Here is a 24,130-nt window from a genome sequence, read left to right on the forward strand (position 1 = left end):
AAATGATACTTAACACAAAGAGGATTACATGGTGGAGGAATCACGTCATCCATAATAGTAGGCCATATATTAAGAATGTTTGACTGGAGAAGCACAAACGTAGGATTTAATACCAACCACAGCTTAGGGAACAGGATACATCTCTACCCAAACAAACTCCTTTTAGAAACATTACGATAATGAAAGAATGGGGACCAACATAACATTGTAATCTGTGCCATGCAGTTTACATGAAGCTGAGCTCTTTGTTAACAGTTTATAGGTCACTGTGTTAGCAGTTGATCGCAACTAATGATCTGCAAGTAGCAAAAGGATCTCTGAGACAAAAGGAGTAACCCACTGCGCTATCAACATAAGATATAGTTACATCTGCAGGGCACACTTTGTGCAGCAGGCATTTAATGAACCTTTCTGTGCTAGTTTATTATGAGTTGAAACTGCCACTAAAATTCGGATCTCTCTCCGGTAGTAACATTAATCACAACAGTTATCTCATTCTTCCCTGGACATTTTTATTGTTGCCTGAAAACTACTGGGAACACAGCAGAACTCTGCAGAGAGTGTTTTCCACTGCAGCATCCCCCAGCTCAGCACCAGGTGCAGCTGCATACCACAGGTCATATTTGATCATCCTTAAAACTCGACCCCTGCACGCATTAATAGTGCTGCCTTGCACTACGCCGGGCGCTCTGTAGTTTGAACTACTCTCTGTCCAGTAAAGTTAACTGGCTGCAGTTAGACTTTCATTAACACTTACCAAAAGCTCTTTCTGAAAGGAAATCACGCTTTTTCTATTTTAGAAGTAACACTGCATGTTTGGTTTCCTGTATTTGCCAATGTTTTTAAGTGTGATAGCAAGTGGTCTGGGGCAATTATAGCCTTGCCCTTAATATTAGGAAAGGCTACTTTGCAAAAACAGAAAGTCAATTTACAGAGCCATGCTGCACACGTCAACTTAATATTAATATAGCACTGACTTTCCACAACGTTTGAAAGTGTGGAGCTTGTAGTGAAATCAGTAACCAGTTAAAACATAATGACTACGGTCTAGAACGCAATTAGAATTAACTTTTCAACTTAAGACATCATGACTCTCGCTCTCCCCTTGCTGCTCCCGGCTGAGTCATTTGGTGGCTGCCAAGGACAGGACGTACAGTGCATGCTGGCAGGAAACTGCCTCATCCTGCTGTACCCGGGTACCCTGCTGGCAGGGGTGCAGCAGCAGGTCGTAGCCCAACACGCACAATTAGCTGCCACGCCCGTGCTGGAAGATCCAGCAGCCACAAGTGGGTCACAGTGAGGCCTGGCCTGTGGGACTGACAGAGGGAGCACAATCTGGTTTTGCACACAGCAAAGAAACCATGTATCCATATGTGCCATGTTACCGTGACAACAGCCCTCCAGGCCCGATGCCAGAAACCTAAATTCCATCGCAGGCAGCGTGGCAGTACTTCACGCGAGGCTGTTTTTGAACGCTTCATGATCCCCGAAGGGTGTCAGGGTGCTACATATGTGTGACCAATGTATTTTAATGCGGCGATACCGGCATTCAAATGCGTTAGTCTAACTCCTGATAAGTGGTACTTGGCAGTGTGCCCGCTGCCCTTGCACAGTGCTGGAGGAGACCCCCTGGAGCTCAGACCCCTCCGCACTGCGGAGACTATTTTTACGCCACTGGCGTAAATTTCAAACTGAAACGATAGCGAGAACATACATTTTCCAGGGACTGCATAACGGATATAAGGTTTAGTCACAGTGCACAGCCCAAGGCTACACCTCAAGTCGCCTTTTCAATCCAAGACATTGTACTCTCTATCCGGATCTTTTAGCTGGAGTCCTAGAGCAATGGAGGTATTTTAGTCAGAGACAAAAATATTGTGGGACAAAATATTGTGTCAAGAATGTCAAGTATAGAAATAGTGTGAAGTAAGTATATATTTAACTTCACAAATATGTACCTTGACGATATGCATATCGTCAAGGTACATAGTAAGCATGGGCGGATTTTGCGAATTGGCAATCTCCGAATTTGCGTATTTACGGATTCACAATCTGCAAAATCCGCGAACTCTCGCGAATTTTGCGGATTCTTTTTTTTTTGTGTTCGCAAGTGTTTCTGCCCTTTCGCAAGGGTTTTTTACCAGTTCGCAAACGCGAACTTACTTGTCGGGTAGCAACGGTCGCGACCATGTTGTTTCTACGTCTGGTTCATCACAGCACCCTCTGTTTCACCACTGCCACCCTCTGTTTCACCACTGCCACCCTCTGGCTCACCCATGCCACCCTCTGGCTCGCCCATGCCACCCTCTGGTTCATCACTGTAGATTATGTGTGGAAAAGTACACTTGCCCTGCCTCAACTGACATGAATTAATTTGGGGCTGATTAATGTGTCACTGAATTTGAACTTCCAGTCTGGCACCTGCTTCCTTATCTGTAATTGCTTTCTGTTGCAGTGTAATTTTTTTTAACAGGACCTTTGTGGCATACTCATAGCTATTCTCTGAGCCTGCTGTGAGGGTCAGAGCAGGGTCATAGAATAGTTGCAAGTAGGCAACTGAACTCTGGAGGGGCCCCTCAGGAAGCACTACAGGGAATGATTACTAATGATAAGATTGACTTTTTGCACCTGCTGAGTGCTTTCAGTTTTGCAAAAATCGTTTTTCTGCACAATATATTTTATTTAATGTTCTGAAAAAGTTCCAAAATTGTAGTTGCAGCAACTGTAATGCCCCAAACAAACTTACTTGTGCAATTTCTAATCCAAAAGTGATCGAAAGAAAGTCAAAAAGGCCTCAAATCCAAATATCCAACAGCATCCACAAAAAGTAATCCTTCCAGGTCAAGATCCAAATCAAAGTGACCAGGACATGAACAAAGCACTGGGAGGAGCCTGCTGGACAGGAACAGGAAGTTGGAGACTGTGGGGCACTTCCTTCCTCCCACCGCCCCAAAATGGACTCCTTGCAAAAAAAAGTGCAGGCAAATGTCAACCTGAGGAGTTATTCTGATAAAAAATCATTTTCAGAAGGTTTATGCTGACTGCTGGTGGATTTCTTGTGCGAAATTGCAAATTTTGCAATTTCGCAATTGCGAGATTGTCGCTGCCCGCTGCATCTACGTGTTCGCAAGTGTTTACTCCCGCGATACGTGATCACGGGCCTTTATGACGTACTCGCGTTGCCAAACTCTCGCTGTGCAAGGTGGCAAGCCGCGATGACGTAATAGCAGTCGACAAACTCCCGCGGGATCCCGCAGCAAGATCCAAAATGGCGCAGCACACGCAAACATGGAGAAAAACAACTCTTCAAACGCTGAATGACGGTAAGTGAACGCTGCGAGCCGCAAAATTGTATAGTATTCTATTTGGCAAGTGTGACCAAGCAAAAAATCTGCTTCGCGCGGATTTGCGAATTTTCGGCAAATTCGCGAGAGTTCGCGGATTGCGAATTTGCCGAAAATCCGCAAAATCCGCGAGCGGAACGGATTTTACGCCCATGCTTAGTACATAGATGTGAAGTAATAAATGGTAAATCTATACTTAGCTATTTGCACTTACCTTCTCAATATATTTCACACGATATTCTATCCACACAATATTTTTCGTTCTGATATTCTGTCAGTGATCCACAATGAAAGACAGCATCTCAGGAATGCAGCTGCAACCCCTGGCTTGCCTCTTGCAACCTCTGGCACTGCCTTTGCAACCCCTGGCCTCAGAGGTGGCAAAATAAGTGCCAGGAACACAATGGCATCAATCAATCAATCAGTGGCACTTATAGAGCGCGCTACATACCCGTAGGGTCTCAAGGCGCTGGGGGGGGGGGGGGGGGTGGTGCCGCTACTGCTCGAACAGCCAGGTCTTCAGCTTCTTCCTGAAGGAGAGGTGGTCTTGGGTCAGGCGCAGGTCGGTCGGGAGGGAGTTCCAGGTCTTGGCGGCCAGGTAGGAGAAGGACCTTCCTCCTGTCGTCGCTCTTCGGATGCGGGGGACGGCGGCGAGGGCGTGGTTGGCTGATCGGAGGTGGCGTTTCGGAGCGTAGAAGTTGACTCGGCTGTTGAGGTAGCTCGGGCCTTGGTCGTGTAGGGCTTTGTGTGCGTGGGTGAGGAGGCGGAAGGTGATTCTTTTGTTGACGGGGAGCCAGTGAAGGTCTCTCAGATGTCCGGAGATGTGGCTGGTTCGTGGGATGTCGAGGATGAGTCTGGCTGAGGCGTTCTGGATCCGCTGGAGTCTCTTCTGGAGCTTGGCGGTGGTTCCGGCGTAGAGGGCGTTGCCGTAGTCCAGTCGGCTGGTGAAGAGGGCCTGGGTGACGGTCTTCCTGGTCTCGGTGGGGATCCACCAGAAGATCTTCCGTAGCATGCGTAGGATGTTGAAGCACGCCGAGGAGACGTTGTTGACTTGCCTGGTCATGGAGAGGGAGGAGTCCAGGATGAAGCCCAGGTTTCGTGCATGGTCTGTCGGTTTGGGTGCGGTGCCCAGGGCGGGAGGCCACCAGGAGTCGTCCCAGGCGGAGGGTGAGGAGCCCAGGATGAGGACCTCCGTCTTGTCCGAGTTCAGTTTCAGGCGGCTGGTCGTCATCCACTCGGCTACCTCTTTCATCCCTTCGTGCAGGTTGGCTCTGGCGGCGGCGGGGTCGTGGGTCAGGGAGAGGATCAGCTGGGTGTCGTCGGCGTAGGAGATTATGCTGAGGTTATGTTTGCGTACGATGGCCGCGAGGGGGCTCATGTAGACGTTGAAGAGGGTGGGGCTCAGAGATGATCCTTGGGGGACGCCGCAGATGACGTCGGAGGCCTCTGACTTGTACGGTGGTAGGCGGACTCTCTGTGTTCTTCCGTCGAGGAAGGAGATGATCCATTCCAGCGCCTTGTCCTGGATTCCGATGTTGCTGAGGCGCCGTACTAGGGTGCGGTGGCAGACCGTGTCGAATGCCGCGGAGAGGTCTAGGAGGATGAGGGCCGCTGTTTCTCCATTGTCCATCAGGGCTCGGATGTCATCGGTGGCGGCGATGAGGGCGGTCTCGGTGCTGTGGTTGGCTCGGAAGCCGGACTGTGAGGGGTCGAGGGATCCGTTCGTCTCGAGGAAGGCGGCCATCTGTTTGTTGACGGTCTTCTCGATGACTTTGGCTGGAAACGGGAGGAGCGAGATGGGGCGGTAATTCTTGAGGTCGGTGGGGTCCGCTGTTGGTTTCTTGAGTAGAGCGCTGAGTTCGGCGTGCTTCCAGCTCTCCGGGAAGATGGTGGTGTCGAAGGATGTGTTGATGATGTCTCGCAGGTGGGGTGCGATGACAGCGTCGGCCTTGTTGAAGACGTGGTGAGGGCAGGGGTCGGTCGGTGATCCGGAGTGGATGGAGTTCATCGTGCGGATGGTGTCTTCGGTGCTGATCGGGGTCCAGGCGTGGAGGGTGGTGGTGGGGGGTGGTTGTTCGGTCATGGTGTGCGTTGGTTGGTTGTTGAAGCTGTTGTGTATGTCCGTGATCTTGTTGTGGAAGTATGAAGCGAGGGAGTTGCAGAGGTCTTGCGATGGGGTGATGTCGTTGTTTCCTGCGCTGGGGTTGGAAAGCTCTTTCACGATGTTGAAGAGTTCCTTGCAGTTGTGTGCGTTGTTGTCCAACCGGTCCTTGAATGCTGTTTTCTTGGCGGCGCGGATCAGCTGGTGGTGTTTCCGGGTGGCAATTTTGAAGGAGGTCCTGTTGTCCGGTGTCGGTTCCCTTCTCCAGACTTTCTTCGAGGGCTCGGCAGTTCTTCTTGGAGCTCTTGAGTTCATCGGTGAACCATGGGGCCTTCTTGCTGCCGGGTCTGCTAGGCGGGGTCCTCAGTGGGGCGAGTTCGTCCGCGCAGTTGCTGATCCACGTCGTGAGGTTGTCGGCGGCCTGGCTGGGGTTCGCTGAGCTGGCAGGAGGGTGCTGGCCCAGGGAGGTGGCGAGCTGGTGTGCTGTGATCTTGTTCCAGCTTCTGCGGGCCGCCTGTTGCTGGTGGTGGTGAGTCGTCGTTCTCTTGAAGGTGAAGTGGACGCAGCTGTGGTCCGTCCATTGAAGCTCAGTGGCGTGGCTGAAGTCGATGTCTGTGCTGGATGAGAAGACTGCGTCGAGTGTGTGTCCGGCGAGATGGGTGGGGGTGGACACCAGTTGCTTGAGTCCCAGGTTGGCGAGGTTGTCGAGCAGGGTGCTGGTGTTGCGGTCGTTGTCGTGGTCCGTTGCATCTTGTCCTTCGGGACATCGATTGAGGCTACAACCTCTTTGTATTCAGATAATTTGTTTGTTATACTGATAGTGAAAATATATAACTAACAGTAACGAATAACACCGAACTAGCCATTACCTTGGATGATTCGAATCCACGTCAAGGGTAGTAAGCGCTATATAAATCCAATTTTAATTACATTACAATCAAACCAGTGGTTGAAGTTGGCTGGCCCAAAGCCCGCTATGTATATTGTAAGCAATCGGTGCTACAGATGGTTATGCTATCAAGCCACTCTATTACTCTGCAGTTGTGGCGTTTTGATAGGCAATGCCAACCTCACGCACCTGATCCCATAGGCAGAATAAACCATCCACCCTACTACTGGTTCCATGCCCAACAACCTTCGTCATGACCGCATTGCAACACAGCCACCAGACATCACAAAAAAATATGCACACATCTGTCAGAGAAGGAACATTCCTCAATGACATATTCAATGCTTCAAGACTAGCAAGAAAGCTGAAGGGGAGATCACATAGCGGAAGTGACATCATACACCCTTTGACCTTCATCTTCAGTCACACACACATGCCTTCACAGATACACACATTCATACTTACACACACTCTATCTCACGTATACACAATCTGACTCACAAGCATGCAAACAATATACATTTAGAAGCATTTTTTACTTACATCAGCTACCAGGGAAGTCATATTTCAGCCAATTGAACTTCATTTTTATTGCACTGACAGTCAAAAATATTATAGATCATGGGATTAGTCTTATGTGCTCAAAGCAAACCATTCCTTGCAGTCATTTCAGTTTTTTTTATGGTGGACTAAAGTAATAGTGAGTGGTAGATTGTGATCATTAGTGGGGGCGGGGAGGATGAGATTAAGCATGGTTGGTGGAATTAACACAGGAGTTAAAAGAGATTACCAACTGTTAGCTGGCACAGGTATGACTTTCAGTGGAAGGAGGAGAGATTGTGATCTTGTGAATGAGTTGTGGGAAATTTGCTGAAACAGAGAATGGCCACATGTGCATGTGTCAGACTAGGTTGTGCTCAGACAGAGGAGGCATGCAGAGAATTGAGGGGAAGGAGAGGGGCATTTGAAAGAGAGTAGAAAGAAGGAGAGGTGACAAACATAAGTTTCAATGAAAGGATGTTTTTTTTAAATGCTGGGAGTTAAGGAATGTAGTGAATATTTTTGAGACAGCATGCAGTTTGAGGGAATGTGAAGAGTATTCTATATCGGGAAGTGCTAGCATCAGGTAAACCATCTCGACGCTGCTAGGCTACTGCTAGGTCACCAATTCAGCCAACTCAGTTGAGCTCAAGGGTTAAAAGTGGGATATAATGGCTGCACTCATGTGTCAAGAAAATACATGGGAAATAATGTACATATTGGAAAAGAGATTTTAGTATTCATCCTCAAATTTGACTCAGAGTATTCATTATACAGCAAAGTGGGATACATTTAAACGGCTCTGGTTTGCATTGGTACCAGATGGAGGGTGAGGACAGTATCCTAGACAGTGTGATGTGTATTACCAGCATTCCAATGGCTGTATGGCAGGGGATGCAAAGACTGGTGTGAGTGTGGGGATGGTGAAAGGTCACCCTTTATAAATTGGACTGAAGTGTGATTAAGGTAGACTAATGCTTGGCCTCAGCTGAAGGGTCCCCTTCAACCTGCAGCTCCTTTCCCTACTCACCCATATCATCTACATAAGAGCAGAGCTTCAGGAAGTCGAATCAGCAGCCATTTGCTAACATAAGTGTTCATTGGATTGGATCAGACTCTTTCTGCCACTGGCTTGAGACATACACAGTCACATCTTAGATCAACTTTGCAGAGTATTACACTCTCAGCCCTTGCTATTGGTTATTTGGTGCCCCTAATAGCCTTTGGTTTATCACACCACCAATACCAATCACCAGTACTATACCACCACCAATACCACACACCACAAACACTACCTCTGCCAATACCACCAGCACAACCAATAGATTCCACCACCAATACCACCATAGACACTACCACCTTCACCACCATCAAAGCCACATCACCAACAGTACACAAGTGCCACTACAACTAGTGATTCCACCACCACCAATAATATCAACAGTACCAGACAACCACTAAAACCACACACCATCTTCACCACCACTACCTAAACAGTCGGCACCAACAGCAATACTACCACAAATAACACCATTACTAATAAAACAGCATCATCGACAATACCACTGTACATTACTAACAATACTACCACCATCAAAACCACCACTACCCTTATCACCACTAATACAACCACCTGCACAACCATTAGCACCCAGCTGCGGCCGCTGCTGGTAAGAGAAGTGGGGCCCATTGGGGGTGGATTTCGAGAGAGGACCACAAGGGAACATTAAATAAATAATTAATTTTCACTCATGGTTGTCTCTCGAAATATCCCCCAGCCAGCCCCACTGCCCCACCGCTCTTACCTGCATCGGACGCGGCTGCTAGCACCCCACCAGACATCACCAACCTCACCACCACCTTACATCACCAATACCTGCACCACCAATAAAGCTAAGACCATCACCTCAAAAACCACCATTAATACTACTACCATTATCACCCCCACAAATACTTCTATCTATACCACCAATAACAATAGACCACCATAATACCAATGGCATCTCCAGCTATCACCCAGGCAGGCCCTTCTAGGGGTGCTTAAAGATCTGGGAGATAATCATGGGGAAAGTTACCTTAGAGGTATGGCAACTGTGATTGCCAAAAGAGACGTTGCTTGGAAATGGAATTCTTTTGGCCCACCCAAACTGATGGAGTGGCCAGCAGGGATGAATTGGTGTAAAAGTGAAAGAACTTATACATATTGCTAGAAGGTGCCCCCAAAACATGAATGTGTTTGGGGCAAATGATGGGACTAGTACAGTTGTGGTTTTCAATGATTCACTGTAATTGTCCGATCTTGAAGGGTCTGTTCCTAACTGAAATGTGTATTAGGGCACTACATGTTTTTGTTCACTACAAAACAAATAAAATGTGTTATAGAAAACAACCAATACCATCACCAGTACCACCATCTTTACCACTCACACCACCACCACTACTATTACCAACTTGTTCTTGTCTGTCACTGCATTTGCAGCTGCCCTCAATGTGGTTCACAGCTTACTTCAAAAGAATTGTAATTAGTTAGCTGGAGAGTGCATGCATTACAGTGCACAACTCCTTAACACATCTATTGATTAATGAATCCATTGCTACATTAAGACTAAGGGCCCTATTAGGATGTCGGGCAGATCCGATCCGCCCGACATACTTCTCATTCATCCTTCTCCGCCCGCCACCCATTTCCCCCCCGCTATATTACTATGGCGGGGGGGGGGGGCCGCGGCAGACGGAAAGACCGCTCGCCGCTTTTCCGCCCGGTCAAGGAGTTGAACAGGCGGAAAAGGGTTTCATATGGTGGCGGTGTCTGTTAGACACCGCCATCCATATTAGGGTGAAGGCGGGGACATGTTGCCGCCATGGAAAGGCATGGGGGAATGTCTTGTGGGGGCCCGTTGCGGGCCCCCAGGGACTCCGGGGGCATGGGGGTTGCACATGGGGGGTACCTACGGTACCCCCCTGCACTTCACTGTACAACGTGACAGGCACCGCACGGTGCCTGTCACGTTGTGCATTGAAGTGCACAATGTGCATTTTCATCATTTGGGCGGGCGGTGCTTTCATGTTAAAAATGCGGGATTTGTCCGCCAGTGTGGCGGGCGCTTCCTAATGGCCCCCACGGGACCGCCGCCCTCATGGCGGGTGGTCCCGTTTTACGTCGGGATGGTGGGCGGCCAAAGGGGCCCCTAAGGGTCTGAGCCGCATGATGCAAAACATCGTACAGCCAGTAGAATCAGGGCGAATTAGGCCCACATTTCTATACCCTAGCCAATCTATATTTAGACAAAATAGTTCTAACCTCATGTATTGCGGTAACCTAACCTTCCTGTGAAAATAAAGTGCACACTTTTATTACAAATCGGGTAATGAGGACACCTCTGGATTACTGAACATTTGTTAAATGAGGGTTCACTGACACAACATCGATGTCAAAAATATCGATGTAAAAAATATAGCTGAAAAAATATAGACAACAAAAATATCGACTCCTATGCTTAAACAAGTTAGTACGAAAATATCAACTAAAAGGATTGGTGAGGCCTTGGGTGTTATTTGTAATTCGAGCTCTATGGACATTGTGATTATTCTGTTGGGGGGCTTTAACTACGCATTGTGTCAAACAGCTACTTTGAAAATATGTGGTATCCACACTGAAGAGGGGGCCCTCAACTGTCATTTCTCACACACAAAGGCTGGGGACCTTTTTAATGAATTAATGTCCTGATACGATCGGGATTTGTAAATGAACTTGTTCCCACCCCAGTGATTACGTCCCTGACCTTTAGCGGTAGAGGCCTCATTTCCACCATCGACTTCATGCTGGTTTCACATACCCTTGCCCCGAGCTTACTATCCTTTATGATAGGGAGCATTGCACTAAGCGATCACTATCCACTTTGTCTTAAGTTACATTTATCTGCCCAAAGCTCTGTGGGGAAGAGCCAAGCGAACTGGGTGATGGGTACCTAAGAGCTGAAAATAATTAATGGGTATGCTCTTCGCTGGTCTAAATTCAACCCGAGGTACTGACTAAACAGCTCATTCTATCCTGCAAAACTGCCTTTGACATCTGTCTGAATGAGCTTTCCACTGCAGATGAGATAGTGCACTCCTTCCTTGAGATAGCTAAAGATGTTAGGAGCTTACTGAGTGTTCAATTCCGTACTGGGCTGAAAACCCCTGGCTGGTTTAACAGTGCTTGCCCTAAGGCTTACTCTAATCTGAAGGTAGAGCTTCACAGACAACCCAGATCGCGTGAGGGGATAAGGAGGGCTAGAGCATTGTATATGAGGACAATTGCTGCAAGAAAGAGGTCACTGAGGGAGGAAGCCTGGGAGCCGCTTCATGCAGCTGCCCAAAAGAAGGACTCTGCAGCCTTTTAGAAGATTTTATGGCCCGCCCATGTGTGGGGTGGATGGCCCTCCATTGAGATTGCGATCCCAGAAAAAGAGTGTGTAAGCCACTTTTCCATATTATATTACGGCCCAGCATCGGATGAGCAGCTACCAGGGAGCCCATTCTATACATCATGGCAATCTTCATGTAACGCTGGATGAAATAGTCTTGGCTCTTGCTCGTAGTCAGGGGGGTAAGGCTTCGGACCCGACAGTGTGCCAGTTGACTTATTTAACTCAAACGTCCTGCTATGGGACCCACTACAAACCCAGTTGGTTAACGCCAGTGATTGTACTACCTTCCCGAAGACCTGGACGTAGTCTATTATTGTTCCAATATTCAAGAAAGGAAATCGTCAATATCCTGGTTGTTATAGACCAATTTCCCTTCTTGATTCCATGGTGAAGGTGGCAGGTCGAGTGGTCCTGCAGCGATTACAGGACTGGGCAGCAGAAAATCACGTTCTGTCTGACTTTCAGTATGGGTTCCGGCAGGGGTTGGGCACTATAGAACAGAGTTTAAATCCCCCCCCCTAGCGCCGCAGCGGAATTACCGCCACGGCCAAGGGGTTAAACCTCAAAGGGAAGCACTAACAAATATAAACTTAGCAGGTGCCCTAGTTGAAGCTCCACTTCTGTAATGGACAAATCATCCTAACCTCCTGTGCCGGCGAAGGCAAAGCAAGTGTATTTTCTCTGAAAAATGATCTGAAATTCTTCATGGAGGCATATGCATAATTTATTCATTGGAATGTAATCTCTTTTGTAGTGACTGTCCAAGACAAGTGGGTTCTTTATTGTTGCCTTGCCTAAGAGCAGACTTAATGGTTCTTCCTTTTAATTACTCCTGAGTATGCAGATGTGCAAAACCACCTACAAGCTCCTCCTGTTTAGCCCTGCCCCTTCCACGTTAGTAGTATGCAACTGTGTTTCCCCCATTTCCCAGGCTGATGAACAGCTAGTCTTACCAAAGTGACCAGGCGAGTTTCCCGCCAATTTTGATGGCTCATTCTTGATGTAGAGGACATCTTCACCAAATAAAGAAGCACTTACTTCATATAATTAAGAGGAAGGATCCTGGTTTGGTGAATATTCAACTATTTGTCTATAGTCTTGTCATCTTATCTATACGGGGATTCAATTTGTCACTGATTTCTGTATGAAGATACTTAAGGAACATTCACATTGCCAAAATTGCACGTACACAAGGTCACTGGAGACATTGTCGTGTGGTCTTTTACGCAGCTATAGTGTAGAGTATGCACTAGACAAAACCAAAGGTTAAAGTAACGTTATAGTTAGGTGTGATAAAAAGATCTGTTGGTTTTTTTTCACATAGAAATTCACGGAAAAAAACCAAAGGTTAAAGTAACCTTATAGTTAGGTGTGATTAAAACATCTGTCTTTGTTTTTTAAAAAAACCTTCGAAATTCACTGAAAATAATAAAGGAAAAAGTGACGTTATAGTTAGGTGAATGTGACAGTGACAACATTAATGTTTTGAGCTAAAAAAACACAGAAATTCACCAATTATAGTTAGCAGATCTAGAGTATGTTAGTTTGTTTTATAGTTTATGTAGTGGTGGCTAACTACCATATTACCTTTCTACCTAATTTTGTGTAGACGGTGCCCAGCAAATGGGTATAAGTGTTAACAAAACGCATGTGCTCCTAATGCATCATAGGTGTGTAGAGGTATTGAACATGTTATCAATCTTTTTATTGAAGAGTAACTCTGTGTGCAGATGACAGTTGATGACTTGTGTCCATGTGTCCCGTATGCTCCACACAATATTATGGGTTCTGCAGTAAATGTTTCCAACAGGGCGAATATTATATTCAGTACATACTAGTATTGTAAGCAGCCTTGAGATATTAGACAGAATCGTCTCAGCATGACAATTTCTACATAACATACTAACCTATGTACATGTGCTGGTTGTGCTTCAGAAGATGGGCTATCTCTGAAGTTTTCACAGTAGTATGAAGGCTGCCAGTAGTATGATCTTTAGCACCTTCAGACCTTGGCTATTTTAAGAGAATAGTGTCTTTTTCATAAGTGTTGCATAGAGTGTACACTGTTATTAGTAGATACTTTTTTACTACTCCGTGGTATATTTCTCATGAGAATTTCACTGTCTTCAAACAGTGTGGTATGGAGTAAACTATCTCCATAGAGTAAACACCTTTTACAGTACCCACTTTTCTGCTCATATCAAATTAATTTATTTTCTCACTGTAGGTTCGGTGACTGTGAGGGGTTTGATACAGAAAAATTCTGTCCCTATTAGGGCATTAATTTTGGAATAGACATTGAGTATCTTGAGGAATTTGGCTTTCTCTAAACAATTTAATACATATTGAACACCCTGTGCAATAAGAGTTTCCTATATATCTGTGGTTGATTGTTAATTGGAGCTAGGCTACCTGGGAAGTGTATGGTATAGGGTCAATGTTGCACATAACACATGCTTGCTGGGCTGGCGTTACCGATGCTTCATATTATTCCGAGCTATTTTGTACTTACTCTCAGGCCTCTAATGGCAAACTAGTTTATGTGGTAATGTGTACAAAAGAAGCTTGGATGATATCTTCAGTGATGTCATCAATGATGTCATTTGAGATGCCATCAGTGATGTCATAAAGATGCCACAGAACATCTCATGGGTGATGTAATACGTGAGGTCAAAGAAAAAGTGCATGGCGGGGACGCAAGTTATAGCTATCTCTTTTAACTATAACTGTTGAATTTCTGTGGTTTGTTGAGTTTCAAATGTTAATATTGTCACTTAATTATTCACCTAACTATAACGTTACTTTAATGTTTTTTTCCAATGAAAATATATATATGTACATACATATATATTTATATATATTATTGTTCTACATCTAGAAATGTCTTTAACAGTGCTTGCCCTAAGGCTTACTCTAATCTGAAGGTAGAGCTTCACAGACAACCCAGATCGCGTGAGGGGATAAGGAGGGCTAGAGCATTGTATATGAGGACAATTGCTGCAAGAAAGAGGTCACTGAGGGAGGAAGCCTGGGAGCCGCTTCATGCAGCTGCCCAAAAGAAGGACTCTGCAGCCTTTTAGAAGATTTTATGGCCCGCCCATGTGTGGGGTGGATGGCCCTCCATTGAGATTGCGATCCCAGAAAAAGAGTGTGTAAGCCACTTTTCCATATTATATTACGGCCCAGCATCGGATGAGCAGCTACCAGGGAGCCCATTCTATACATCATGGCAATCTTCATGTAACGCTGGATGAAATAGTCTTGGCTCTTGCTCGTAGTCAGGGGGGTAAGGCTTCGGACCCGACAGTGTGCCAGTTGACTTATTTAACTCAAACGTCCTGCTATGGGACCCACTACAAACCCAGTTGGTTAACGCCAGTGATTGTACTACCTTCCCGAAGACCTGGACGTAGTCTATTATTGTTCCAATATTCAAGAAAGGAAATCGTCAATATCCTGGTTGTTATAGACCAATTTCCCTTCTTGATTCCATGGTGAAGGTGGCAGGTCGAGTGGTCCTGCAGCGATTACAGGACTGGGCAGCAGAAAATCACGTTCTGTCTGACTTTCAGTATGGGTTCCGGCAGGGGTTGGGCACTATAGAACAGAGTTTAAATCCCCCCCCCTAGCGCCGCAGCGGAATTACCGCCACGGCCAAGGGGTTAAACCTCAAAGGGAAGCACTAACAAATATAAACTTAGCAGGTGCCCTAGTTGAAGCTCCACTTCTGTAATGGACAAATCATCCTAACCTCCTGTGCCGGCGAAGGCAAAGCAAGTGTATTTTCTCTGAAAAATGATCTGAAATTCTTCATGGAGGCATATGCATAATTTATTCATTGGAATGTAATCTCTTTTGTAGTGACTGTCCAAGACAAGTGGGTTCTTTATTGTTGCCTTGCCTAAGAGCAGACTTAATGGTTCTTCCTTTTAATTACTCCTGAGTATGCAGATGTGCAAAACCACCTACAAGCTCCTCCTGTTTAGCCCTGCCCCTTCCACGTTAGTAGTATGCAACTGTGTTTCCCCCATTTCCCAGGCTGATGAACAGCTAGTCTTACCAAAGTGACCAGGCGAGTTTCCCGCCAATTTTGATGGCTCATTCTTGATGTAGAGGACATCTTCACCAAATAAAGAAGCACTTACTTCATATAATTAAGAGGAAGGATCCTGGTTTGGTGAATATTCAACTATTTGTCTATAGTCTTGTCATCTTATCTATACGGGGATTCAATTTGTTACTGATTTCTGTATGAAGATACTTAAGGAACATTCACATTGCCAAAATTGCACGTACACAAGGTCACTGGAGACATTGTCGTGTGGTCTTTTACGCAGCTATAGTGTAGAGTATGCACTAGACAAAACCAAAGGTTAAAGTAACGTTATAGTTAGGTGTGATAAAAAGATCTGTTGGTTTTTTTTCACATAGAAATTCACGGAAAAAAACCAAAGGTTAAAGTAACCTTATAGTTAGGTGTGATTAAAACATCTGTCTTTGTTTTTTAAAAAAACCTTCGAAATTCACTGAAAATAATAAAGGAAAAAGTGACGTTATAGTTAGGTGAATGTGACAGTGACAACATTAATGTTTTGAGCTAAAAAAACACAGAAATTCACCAATTATAGTTAGCAGATCTAGAGTATGTTAGTTTGTTTTATAGTTTATGTAGTGGTGGCTAACTACCATATTACCTTTCTACCTAATTTTGTGTAGACGGTGCCCAGCAAATGGGTATAAGTGTTAACAAAACGCATGTGCTCCTAATGCATCATAGGTGTGTAGAGGTATTGAACATGTTATCAATCTTTTTATTGAAGAGTAACTCTGTGTGCAGATGACAGTTGATGACTTGTGTCCATGTGTCCCGTATGCTCCACACAATATTATGGGTTCTGCAGTAAATGTTTCCAACAGGGCGAATATTATATTCAGTACATACTAGTATTGTAAGCAGCCTTGAGATATTAGACAGAATCGTCTCAGCATGACAATTTCTACATAACATACTAACCTATGTACATGTGCTGGTTGTGCTTCAGAAGATGGGCTATCTCTGAAGTTTTCACAGTAGTATGAAGGCTGCCAGTAGTATGATCTTTAGCACCTTCAGACCTTGGCTATTTTAAGAGAATAGTGTCTTTTTCATAAGTGTTGCATAGAGTGTACACTGTTATTAGTAGATACTTTTTTACTACTCCGTGGTATATTTCTCATGAGAATTTCACTGTCTTCAAACAGTGTGGTATGGAGTAAACTATCTCCATAGAGTAAACACCTTTTACAGTACCCACTTTTCTGCTCATATCAAATTAATTTATTTTCTCACTGTAGGTTCGGTGACTGTGAGGGGTTTGATACAGAAAAATTCTGTCCCTATTAGGGCATTAATTTTGGAATAGACATTGAGTATCTTGAGGAATTTGGCTTTCTCTAAACAATTTAATACATATTGAACACCCTGTGCAATAAGAGTTTCCTATATATCTGTGGTTGATTGTTAATTGGAGCTAGGCTACCTGGGAAGTGTATGGTATAGGGTCAATGTTGCACATAACACATGCTTGCTGGGCTGGCGTTACCGATGCTTCATATTATTCCGAGCTATTTTGTACTTACTCTCAGGCCTCTAATGGCAAACTAGTTTATGTGGTAATGTGTACAAAAGAAGCTTGGATGATATCTTCAGTGATGTCATCAATGATGTCATTTGAGATGCCATCAGTGATGTCATAAAGATGCCACAGAACATCTCATGGGTGATGTAATACGTGAGGTCAAAGAAAAAGTGCATGGCGGGGACGCAAGTTATAGCTATCTCTTTTAACTATAACTGTTGAATTTCTGTGGTTTGTTGAGTTTCAAATGTTAATATTGTCACTTAATTATTCACCTAACTATAACGTTACTTTAATGTTTTTTTCCAATGAAAATATATATATGTACATACATATATATTTATATATATTATTGTTCTACATCTAGAAATGTCTGTTAGATAATTAATCAAACATAGATGAAAGAAGAAAGTGTTAATTAAAAATAAAATTGCATCCCTCCTAATACAGTATTTTTGTGACATTCTATTTTTGGGATTTTTGTATAGGTTCTTACACAACATAAAATAATGTTATCCATAATAAAATAAGCTTCACAGTTATAATATAGTTTATATTTTTCTTTGCCTTGGTCCATTGACACACATCAAATAATAAAACATAGTTGTGTGACTAAAAGAGCAAAATTCCTTAGTTTCAGAAAAGAAATCACATACTATTTTGTGTCATGAACATGCAAGGTACCTTTTAAATATAAAAACCACAGGTCATTATTTGTTTAGAAGCCATAATGAGGCCTGGCCATGTTCTTTGATTATCTGCTTCTCTGCTGACCCGTGCACTCTACGCCAATATTTGGGGTTATTCCTCTGCGAATTTTGGGGCCCTGCAGCCAGAATTCGCAGCCATGATGGTTCTCAGAGGTAGATGAGCCGCAACTTGTGAGGAGGAGTGCACAGAACAAATTTTAGGAGGCAAAGTTGGAGATGTGTGTACACCACAGCGACTTATGCATAGATCAATTAACCCCTAAACAACACAGTGCATATTTGTATATCAATCATAAAAGCGCACCAATGGCTGTCTAGGATGATGATGGAGGGTAGGCCTTTTAGATGAAGTTAGTCAGTCATCTATGGCAGATAGATCACTCACTCAATATGTTAGGTATGTACGTGTTACATACTTTAGATCACTCATCTGGTATGCCAGTGGTTCCCAAACTGTGCGCCCCGGCACCCCGGTGCGCCGTCATGAGCAGCCAGGGGCGCCGCGCTCACGTTGGGAAAATGAACCTCATTGCAGCTGCAGCGCAAAATACTTGCCGCCTGCATAATCCGAGAAAATAATTTGGCCCTCTGACCATTTGAGGTACGTTATTGCTGCCCACCGTGGGATCCTCTTTGCAAGTAAGGTAAGGAACTGGCATGGGAGGGATTCCCGTTCAGTAAAACAGGAGTACGGCAGTGATACACAAGCCAAGAAGCCCGGCCGAAAAAAAGCGGGCTTCACGGAGCTTGTTAAAGCAGGCTTGGCTTCTTATGTCTGATTCCTTTAACGTGTTCCGTGGAGCCCGCCTTTTTACACTAAAAGTAATGCAGGTGATACAGGTGTAAAACGGAGGTTGGGCAGTAGATCCGCATGGCATTTCATTATCATTAATTATTAATCAAATGACATGTCGATCTTCTGCCCAACCTCCGTTTTGCACCTGTATCACCTGCATTATTTTTAGTGTAAAAAGGCGGGCTCCACGGAGCTCGTTAAAGACTCAGAATGCGGGCATGATGTTCCCCCCAGATCCAAACAGCTTACAGATGCACATTTGGCTCCCCTAGCATTTATTGGAAATGACATGGTAGAAGTAGTTTTGGCTGTCATGGTTGGGCAGCACATATTGGTAACATATTACTACATGACTTAAACAGCACATTCAGGCCTAAAATTGGTATTTCCTTAGTATTCCCCCCTCAGCGAAAAAGTTGCAAACTTTTGTTAATGTTGGATGTGATGGATACGGTTTTCTTTCTGCAGACTCTTTTTGCCTTTCCTGACCGTACTCAATTTAGGTTACTCTGCAAGATAATTTTAGTAACTAAAATAATTAGATGTTGCTTTGCCTTTTAAACACTCCAAATCCTAGATGGCTGGTGTTGAAAGAGGTAACATGAGACAGAGCTCTAGGAATGCATGTACAAAGTGTTCTGCAATCCCAAGTTTTTTGACTGATACATTTTAAAGGTAAAGGAGTTGCAGATTGGGCAAAGTGTCTATCAGCACCAGTGTTACCAAAAGGATGCAACTATACTACTATGAATCAAATGCCATGCCGATCTTCTGCCCTACCTCCGTTTTTTACTTGAACTAGATTTTAAATACTGACAAGATCATGTAAAACACAGGTGTAAAATGTAGTGCAAGTAAAAAACAGAGGTTGGGCAGAAGATCGGCATGGCATTTGATTGGGATTGCTTGGTGCCTAACTGTGTATCGCCAGTGGTAGGCCTGGAAACTTTCCACTGCCGCAGCTTTGCATGCCCTCTACTTGGAATGTTGGTGAATTTGAAATCAGCCTAAAAATACCTTCAGTCGGAGAAGTAAATCTCTGCCCATGTTTTTATGTTTCCTTTCATGAATGGAACTCTATGTTTTCTTTCCAGCAATAGCAGCCTCTCTACTTGCACTTGGTTTGTACGTAGCCATAGTTTCAAAGTGTGTGTGCTCTATTAATCTTGTAATGTTTCTCACTCAACAAGATTTTATTAAACAACTGTTATATTTTTATTTTGTTACAAATATGATTATAATACTTTCATTCTTCATTGCATCCCAATTAATTTACGGAAGACAACAGGAAGTACTCCTGAGGTCGGGCTTACATCCCCCTCCAACCCGCCCACCGGTAAAAAAATGGTGGGGAGCCACGGCCAACTGCCAATTAGGTCAAGGGAGCCACAGGTCAAAAAAGTTTGGGAACCACTGTGGTATGCCTTAGATGGCGGAATGTATTTTTGAGGAAGATGGAAACTCATTCCATCTGTGACATATCTTTCGTCAACGATATACAGTACTTCGCAATGTACATTTGATATTAAAAGAATATATGTGGTGTAATTTAAACCTCAGTTGATGGAGATTTGAAGAAAAAAAATGGAAGAATATATTTTTATTAAACAAAAATTTAAAAGACATATAACATAAATATCTACACATGTAGAACCTAACAATCTACATGTAAATTATTTTAGCTCACTGTATTCTGTACTATGACCTATTTTTGTTTCATAAAAATCTTAAAATTATATTTTCTGTTATGGACAAATTAATGTACAGCTAGCAATGAGAGCACATGCAGGACGCAACATCAGCCAAAGTGTGCAGGACATTTACAATCTGGCTACCATGCAGGAAAGAGACAGTATTACAAATACAGGCTAAAAAGGCAAACCATTTAGGATCTCACACAACAATTGTATGAAGAACTTTTGACAGAAATCCAAAACCCAACAGCTATCACCAATATTATCAAGTTCATAATATTGTTCCATTTTTGTGCTATGGCTCTTTTCTGTGTACTCCTGCAAATCAGTACTGCTTAGACACAAAAATGAGTACATTGAGTTCCATACTGATGTGTATGCCCTGAACAATACCAAGGCAAACTTTATTGTCTGGGAGGCATTCCACATGTTGTGGGTGCCATAGATGGACCTCATTTTGCCTTTGTGGCATCCAATGACTGTGAGCAAGTGTGCCACAATATAAAAATCCTCCACTCAATCAATGTACAGGTGGTCTGCATTCTGGATCAGACCATCGCCAGTATATGTGCAAGATTCCCCAATCCACCTATGACTTGCTAGTGCTTTGCAATGGCAGCATTCCATGACAGATATCACACCCTGCTAATACGAGGGACTGGCTTGCTGGTAGGTATTGTAAACATACATTTAATATATTTTAATGACGATTACACTCACATGATTTTCTAAAAAATTCAGGTAATTCAAGATACCCACGTAGATCATGGCTCTTACCACCACTGCAGAACACAACGCCAGGGAAAGTCTGGTTCAATAACACACAAGTCAGGACCAAGTAGCCTGTGGAGCGGACTTTTGGGTTCCTAAAAGCATGTTTTTGTTGCCTGGATAAGTCTGGATCAGCCATCTTCTATTCTGCTGTGAAGGTGTAACAAATTGTGTATTATGTTGTATGCTGCACACCATTGCCATGCGGGGGAGCATTCACTTTATCCCAGATGAGGACTGCAGTTTTGTATCCAGGTTGGCAGAGATGCACCAAGAAGATGACAGTGATGAAGACGAAGGACGTGACCTTGAGCAGGAAATGATTGAAAACTTCTTTGAATGGGATAGTAAGAAAAAGCTTTATGCTCATCAATTCACTATAATTCATTAAGAAAGAGGATTTCTCCTAGCCTTTAATTGTGAGTAAAATGCACATTAGGCTCATGTCTGTGTCACTACATTAACTTAAATGAAGTAGCATATATTGAAGAAAAATTCTTATTGATTATACAATTTGTAAATGCCATGAGATGTTCTCTGATAACATCATGCTTACCATTATAAAATGACAATTATGTTCAAAATTGCAGTTGGTAAAACACTACACAATCTCTCTTAAAGGAGCCTAGCAAAGATGATCACAGTGAAACTTTTCTACCCAGAGTGTTTGTAAGAGTGATAGGCAAGACCAAAAACTTGCCTACAATGGACATCTGTGATATTCATGTAACAAAATTCTTGTGTTCGCCTGTAACACAGTATGATAACACTACAACATTAAAAGCCTAGAGGCTTCAACAAATGCTTTGTGCAAAAGATGAGCCAAGCCTGCTACTTTTATGATAACGTTTCATAAAAAACTTATCAGATCTGTGCATTTGACGTAGCTTTTCCCAGTGAACCAATCAGGCCTACAGCCTTAATGATCACCTCAGGCCTACCGTATTGTGTGTAAGTACTCCCACAAGGCAACCATTGGGCATTCATTTATAAAATTACAGGTCTATACGAAATTACAGTTGACAAAATACTATCTGGCCAAGGAGGGTCTTATGGAGAAGCGTGGCTCAGTGGTTAGAGGCGGCAGACTTGGAAGCTGAGATCGGCCATGGACCAGGGTTCGATTCCCTGCCTCGGCGGGTCTCGGGCTCAAAAATTCCACAGACTCGACAATTCTCGCTCCGGTGCCTACTCGACTCACAGGGTCACACTCTGCAACTCTGGGCAATAGCTTGCTTAATCTCCACTACGGCCCCTCGCGGCGGGATGCCTGGCTTTCACCTTGTGGATACCCTGCCGGGGTATCTCACAGGGGAATACCAGGACGGGTTCCCTAAGCAAGCGCTTAGATACCGGGTTGGTGATTTGAGCTATATAAATACATGTACATTTACTCAACTTTCCGAACAGTGAACTGATGTATGCATATGTATGAGTTTATTTATGGTGTGATTTCGAGTTCCGCAGTTAGTTTACTCCATCACAAATTTGACGAATAGCCCGTCCATCGATATTGCCAGTGCATTATATCCAAAATCACACGCAATATGGTTGACGGGACATCCGTCAACTTTTGGGCGGAGTATCCACTCTGCAAAATCCAAAATTACAACCATAGATTATGAGTGATGTAATTTCCACTTCTACTGATGTTTGATTATTACTTAATCACAGGTCACATCATTCTGTCATCTTCTGGAGCACACGCAAGTCATTCATGGTTCTGTTGTCTTTGGAATCACAGTCACCAATGATGTACAGATTTGCAAAGTAAGCTGACTGAACATTGATGTGATGTGTTTAAATGAAAATCTGCTTACACCTACTCTGAGTCAAGCAGTGTTGGCAAGGGAATTGTGTTTCTTCAAATGGCAGTAAGACATGTGTTTATCTCTAATGCATGAACTGTATAAGATGGTAATGAAAAAGACTTATGTCATTCAGGGAAATTAAATTCTTGAAATGTAAATGTGTCAGCTTACTGGCAGGTTGAACAGCAGCATGTTGAAAGCTTTTGAGTGTGTACTATCTTAACCATTACCAGTGTTTGCATGTGCCATGGAAACATTTATGGTACCGCTACATGTGAAATCATAGTAGGTGATTAATATGTTACTATATTGAATAAATGTATTCTTAACATTTATGTATTTTGGTAACCTACTTTTGCTACAAAAATTGGTCTTATTTTTTGTCTGGTTTCCAATTTGGTAAATGAACAGTCCATTCACTTTATGTACATATATCTTTTTTGTGTGCTATGGCAAAATTGTAAAAGGTATACACAAATGAAAGTGCTGGATTATAATCATTGAATGTATCCTGAATTGTATACACCTTTCTCTTTTGGGAAATGTTCACAAATGAAGTATTAATTATAGACAATTTAAATTGAACTTTGAATTAGTATCCTTTCAAGCACTGTACTGAGAGTAAGGTATTCCCCCTGCTCTGTATATTGTATGCTCCGGTGTATATTAGGTTGCATTGCTTGGAGCAGAGCTGCAGACTGGTAATGTATGAAACTTAATGATGTGTCACTGTAAAAACTCAATAAAAAGTTAATGCAAAAAATGATAGACAACTAAAATACAAATATCATTCAATAAAAACAGGACATATTTATAGAAAGACCCGGACATAATTAAAATTATAAAACAAAATGTACTCAGTAAAATGTATTCAGGAAAATTCTTCAAGACCAATGAAATACACGACGTGCCTCTATCATTTTCAGTTTCGCACTTGTTACTTTAGAGGCATAACGCGTCATTTTTTCACCGCCGCTTTTTCCTACTCCCCACAGAACTATCTGAACCAGGTACCACAAAGGTGATACACCAAACTTTGGTAGAAATTGGGACTTGTCTGCACGGCGCCTGGCGCGTCGTGTATTTCATTGGTCTTGAAGAATTTTCCTGAATACATTTTACTGAGTACATCACAGGAAATTGGTTTCCTTTTACGATCAGTTGGAGATTCAGCCAGATTGCCCCTGAGGAAGGGACATCACTGTCCCGAAATGCATCGGGCACTTCATTAAAAATGTTGAAAATGACATGTATTGTTATGAAGATACTGCTAGATGAAAATGTATCATAATGTTATGTGATTATTAGTGAATGTACAATTGTCATTTTGAACCAGATGTACGTGGTCATTTTGAACAAATCTAATCATCAGTTTTAAAGATATATGATGCACATAAAAAATATGAAGCATTGTGTGTAGAAATTTTGGTTTGATTCATAGTAC

This window comes from Lissotriton helveticus, chromosome 11, assembly GCF_964261635.1.
Source record: "Lissotriton helveticus chromosome 11, aLisHel1.1, whole genome shotgun sequence".
NCBI classification, from domain to species: domain Eukaryota; kingdom Metazoa; phylum Chordata; class Amphibia; order Caudata; family Salamandridae; genus Lissotriton; species Lissotriton helveticus.